The sequence below is a fragment of the Vitis vinifera genome, chromosome 10 (assembly GCF_030704535.1).
Source record: "Vitis vinifera cultivar Pinot Noir 40024 chromosome 10, ASM3070453v1".
Taxonomy (NCBI): domain Eukaryota; kingdom Viridiplantae; phylum Streptophyta; class Magnoliopsida; order Vitales; family Vitaceae; genus Vitis; species Vitis vinifera.
In genome coordinates this window covers 10117805-10123746 of record NC_081814.1, presented here as the reverse complement: position 1 = coordinate 10123746, position 5942 = coordinate 10117805, and the positions used below count along the sequence as shown (strand labels likewise).

At 39.8% G+C, this 5942-nt stretch overlaps 1 pseudogene; it reads left to right on the top strand.

Annotated features, from left to right (window-relative positions):
* The first annotated feature begins 703 nt into the window (after positions 1-703).
* Positions 704-4946, top strand: LOC100243571 (LRR receptor-like serine/threonine-protein kinase FLS2; annotated as a pseudogene).
* The last annotated feature ends 996 nt before the right edge of the window (positions 4947-5942 follow it).

The window sequence follows — 5942 nt, the reverse complement described above, 5'->3', positions numbered from 1 at the left end:
TTTAAAATATATAAGAGAGGCAAAACATTTAAATGTTAATCGGATTTGAAATTTAAAAATAAAATTAAGCTCAACATTAATATAGAAATAAATTTGAAACAAATTTTGACGTCTACAACTTTACATAATTTACAAATCAATTATTGTAGTTGCTAAGACTTATTAGTGGAAGTCTTTATTTAATAATAAGTGGGACGCAAGTGAGAAAAAAGCGCGCCGATTCACATATTGTCCATCCGTTTGTTTCCATTTCACACTGGGGCTTAGACTAACACCCAAAAAAGGAAATGGGCAGCCCGATTCTAGCTTTCATTCTATTGACAACTTTTGCAATGTAGCTAGGAAGAAAAAGAAAATATGCAAAAATAAATAAACGAAATTCTCCAAACAAATATCCAATAGTTTCTCAGCTCGCAAACAGACTGATGGGCAGTAAAATATTCATACCCGGCCCCTACCTCCGGTCATCAAAGGCCATCAATAATAGAGAAAATGTAGTCTCACCATCCCAAAAGAAGTACTGTGAGCAGAATGGCTATCCCTTATCCTTTTTACCAAGTTGGTGATACGCTTCATAAGCCAATCTTACATCCTTGCAAGTCCTAAAAACTCTTCTATTTACTGTGGTTCTCTGGACTTCTTCATAGCTTTAAAACTGAAAACAAAAATGTATTTATAATAGGGATGACCTTCAATATGGAAATTTGATCATAAGAATTTCTTCATAATTTTGGGGCTATGAATGAGCTCATGAAAGATGAGGTTGACTGAGGTCTTTGGATTTTGTCTTGATATCTTGGTGGGTGTCTTGATATCTTTTGCTTTTGAATGGGAAACCACCAAACGCTTTCTTCCTTCTGGGTGGTGCTCAAAGTCAAGCATAACACTTTTCTGAGGTTCAATGAACTAAATTTTCTTCTTTTCTATGATTATTGCTTATGGGTTTGTGAGACCATTGGCTGATAGATTGAAATTTCTATATATATATATATGCTTCTTCTGGTTCAAGATCCTTATTAGTATCAAGTGTTCATTGATGGAGCCCAGAAGTGTTGGTTTAACAGTAGTGGTAGTTTGTTCTGTTCTGGTTGTGGTGGTTATAAGCATGGATCCAAGTTTTGAAGTCGACCATCAGGCTTTGAAGGCCTTCAAGAGTTCAGTTGCTGACGATCCCTCTGGAGTGCTTGCAGATTGGAGTGAAGCCAACCATCATTGCAATTGGTCTGGAATCACATGTGACCCTTCATCCAGTCGTGTCATGTCAATTATACTGATGGAGAAGCAGCTTGCCGGCGTGATCTCCCCATTCCTTGGAAACCTTTCCAAACTCCAGGTTCTGGATGAAAGAAACCAAAACTGTTCTGGAAAAGCTTACTAGATACAGAGTATATATCGTTATCACATTTGAGATAAACTCAGATCATTATCCTTATCACTAACACTGGACTTAACTTTAAACACATTCACTGGGCAAATTCCACCTCAACTGGGGCTTTGCTCCCAGCTTTCAGAACTGATTCTTTACCAAAATTCTCTTGCCGGACCAATTCCACAAGAACTAGGAATCCTAGGGAATTTACAATCATTAGATTTGGGGGCTAACTTTTTGGAAGGAAGCATTCCTGAAAGAATTTGTAACTGCACTGGCTTGCTGAATCTGGGCATTGATAACAACAATCTCAGTGGTGCCATCCCTTCCGACATTGGAAGATTAGATAATCTTCAAGTCTTCACAGGGTACAGAAATAATTTGGTTGGTTCTATACCAGTTTCCATTGGCACGTTGGGAGCTTTGCAGGTTCTAGACCTGAGTACAAACCATTTGTCTGGTGTATTACCTCCAGAAATAGGGAACTTGTCAAACCTTGAAACCCTTCAGTTGCTTGAAAATCAACTTCACGGGAAAATCCCACCTGAACTAGGGCTCTGTAGGAAGCTCACCACTCTGAATTTGTATGGCAATCAGTTCAGTGGGGGCATTCCTTCAGAACTAGGAAACTTGGTTCATTTGAAAGTGCTGCGGTTGTACAAAAATAGGTTAAGTTCTACAATTCCATCCTCTTTATTCCAATTGAAATCATTGATCCACTTGGGAATATCAGAGAATGAATTGAGTGGAACAATCCCTTTTGAAGTTGGGTCTCTGAGATCATTGCAAGCACTGACGCTGCAGTTAAATAAGTTCACTGGGCAAATCCCATCATCCATTACAAACTTGACAAACTTAACATATTTGTCTATGGACTTCAACTTCTTCACAGGTGATATTCCATCCAACATCGGATCGCTTTATCGTTTGAAGAACCTAACCCTGAACAATAACCTTCTCCAGGGGTCCATTCCATCCAGTATCTCTAACTGTACACGTCTAGTCGTCTTAGGTCTAGCTTATAATAGAATAACAGGAAGAATTCCACAAGGTTTGGGGCGGCTTGCAAATCTTATTTTTCTATCTTTCGGGAAGAACCAAATGTCGGGCAACATTCCTGATGATCTCTTCAATTGCTCAAATCTGATTATTCTAGATTTGGCCAAGAACAATTTCAGTGGAGTTCTGAAACCAGGCATTGGCAAGCTCTATTATCTGCATATTTTTCAAGCTCACAAAAATTCCTTAGTAGGGCCTATCCCACCTGAGATTGGCAATCTAAGCCAACTGTTCTCATTAAAACTACACTTGAATAGTTTCTCGGGCACAGTTCCTCCTGAATTATCCAAGCTTTCCCTCCTCCAGGGTCTCTATCTGAATGACAATGCTCTAGAAGGTGCACTTCCTGAGGTAATTTTTGAACTAAAACAGCTTAGTGATCTTGGGTTGGGTAACAACCGGTTTGCAGGACCCATTCCACATGCTATCTCTAAGCTTGAGTCGCTTTTGTACTTGACCCTCCATGGAAACCTGTTCAATGGATCCATTCCAACGAGCATGGGACACCTTTCTCGGCTGGCAACCTTGGATCTCTCTCACAATCATCTGGTCGGGTCAATTCCGGGGCCTGTCATTGCTGGTATGAAAAACATGCAAATATATCTCAACTTTTCACACAATTTCCTATCAGGGCCCATTCCAAATGAGCTTGGGAAATTGGAGATGGTGCAGATCGTGGATATGTCAAACAATAATCTATCAGGGAGCATTCCAGCAACTCTTCAACGCTGCAAAAACTTGTTCAATATTGATCTGTCAGTGAACCAACTTTCCGGTACAATTCCAGAGAAGGCGTTTGCGGGAATGGATGTACTTACAAGCTTGAATCTTTCAAGAAATAATTTAGGTGGTAGACTACCTGGAAGCTTAGCGATTATGAAGAATCTAAGCTCCCTGGACCTTTCTCAGAACAAGTTCAAGGGCATGATCCCCGAGAGTTATGCAAATATTTCCACATTGAGGCATCTGAATCTTTCTTTCAATCAACTGGAAGGTCATGTCCCAGCGACTGGAATATTAAAAAATATAGGTGCATCTTCTCTGGTGGGAAACCCAGGTCTTTGTGGAACCAAATTTCTCGGGTCATGCAGCAATAAGAGCCATTTAGCCGGTTCTCATCCGTTCTCCAAGAAGGTTCTGTTGATTCTCGGGGTAGTTGGATCTCTCATTGTATTGCTGCTTCTCACATTTTTGGTTTTAATCTTCAATCGGTACTTCAGAAAGCAAAAAAAAGAAGAAAGTGAGAATCCAGAACCATAGTATGCTTCAGCATTGATGCTCAAGAGGTTCAATCAAAAGGATTTAGAAATAGCTACTAGTTTCTTTAGTGAAGAAAACATTATTGGGTCCAGCAGTTTGAGTACCGTATACAAGGGCAGAATGGAAGATGGGAAGATTGTAGCCGTAAAGAAATTGAATTTGCAACAGTTCTCATCGGAGTCTGACAAGTGCTTCAATAGAGAAGTGAAGACCCTGAGCCAACTCAGGCACAGAAACTTGGTAAAGGTACTTGGGTATGCCTGGGAAAGTGGAAAAATAAAGGCTCTTGTTCTGGAATACATGGAGAAGGGGAACTTGGACAGCATTATACATGAACCAGGGGTGGATCCATCAAGGTGGACTTTATTGGAGAGAATCAATGTTTGTATTTCCATTGCAAGGGGGCTGGTTTACTTGCATTCAGGGTATGATTTCCCCATCGTCCACTGTGACTTGAAGCCTTCAAATATTCTCTTGGATGGAGATTGGGAGGCCCATGTGAGTGATTTTGGAACAGCTCGAATTCTGGGTGTTCATCTCCAGGATGGAAGCAGTGTTTGCTCATCATCAGCATTTGAAGGCACAATTGGATACTTGGCACCAGGTAACCAGTTTATTACCTTTCTAATTGTAAAAGTTTCAGTTTCATCATGTGATTGCTTTTGTGTTTGTGTCTTGATCAGAGTTGGCATACATGAGGGAGCTGACGACCAACGTGGATGTGTTCAGCTTTGGCATCATAGTGATGGAGTTCCTGACAAAAAGAAGGCCAACAGGACTGGCAGCTGATGATGGCATGCCATTGACCTTGCGTGAGATGGTGGATATGGGCCTTGCGAGTGAATCCAAAAGGCTTCTTCAAATGATGGATCCTTTTCTAGCTTCAACTGCAACTGAGAAGGCGGGGGAAGTATTGGAAGAGGTCCTTAAACTGGCCTAGTCTTGCACCTGCACAGAGCCTGAGGATCGACCCGACATGAATGAGGTGTTGTCCAGCCTTTTGAAGCTAGGAGCAAAGGTTGCTTCATCAACAGCATAAGAGAGGTCGGATGGAAGCTGTAATGGTGCGAGTCGTGCATGGAGAAGGAAAGGCAACCAAATTGCATATGAAAATTGGCTGCTGCCTATGTTTTGACTGAACTGATCATCTTGCGTGGTGGTTATGTAGATTGTAATTGAAGTTGACAATGCATGACCTTCTTTTGTGTTTGGCACTTGGACCTTTGTCTTTCCAACTAGTATTTTCCTGATTTTTGCATCCGTCTCTTGAATTATTGGGAGGTTTCTCAATTTTTGGATGAACGAAATCACACTTGATATGAGATGCCCTTCAAAAACATAATCAGTGAATTCATGGAATGTTTCAAATTTTTGTTAACAAAAATAAAACAGTGGAATTTTTGGGATTGTATTGACCCTAAAAATAAAGACAAATTAAAAAGTTTCACACGAGTGAATCCATCTTGGGCCACCAAGGCTATGACTTCTGAATCAAAGGCCACATAGTCCTCCATGGTACCACCTACATTGAAGTAGACCATATTCAACCAATAAATGTACCCATCACTTCAATTATGAGAGTGAGAGTTGCGTTGACCATCATTGTCCCCCCTTCCCCCACACCAAAAAATAAATAAATAAAATTAAAAAAAAAAAAATTCTCTTCGTAATCTCTTGGAAAAAAATTCAAATACGATGAAATTGGGATAGAAAAATCCTTCATTTCTATGTTCAACTTTTATAAAATTCTAAACCTTATTATTATTATTGTAAAATTTAGTTTAAAAAAAAGGTAAAAATCAACACAAATATCCTTTTTAAAATCTTTCTTTAATGTAAAATTTTATTAAAGATTTTTGTTATAAAATTTACATGGCATAGTATATTTATAAGATTGTATAAAGTCATCAACATCCTAAAATGAGGTATTATTGATATTTTCTCCTTATCCTAAAAACTATTTGTAGACCCCTTTGAAGAGCCAAAGGCTATTAGTTTTTTTTTAGGGATTTTTTTTCATAGCATTGGAGGAGCTGGGCAGCACCTGAGACAAGTGGGGGCCCAGCTGATGGACATGGTAGGGAGATGGCCAACCATGCTGGTGGTTGAAGGCACCATACTTGTTGATGCATGAACAGGGGAGGGATGGAAGTTGGCTTGAGAGGAAAGGCCAGGGGAAGCAAAAAAACAGAAAAAAGAAGGGGAGCGTTCTAAAGTACGTCTGCTAAGCCACATTTTTTTTATTGCCATTGAA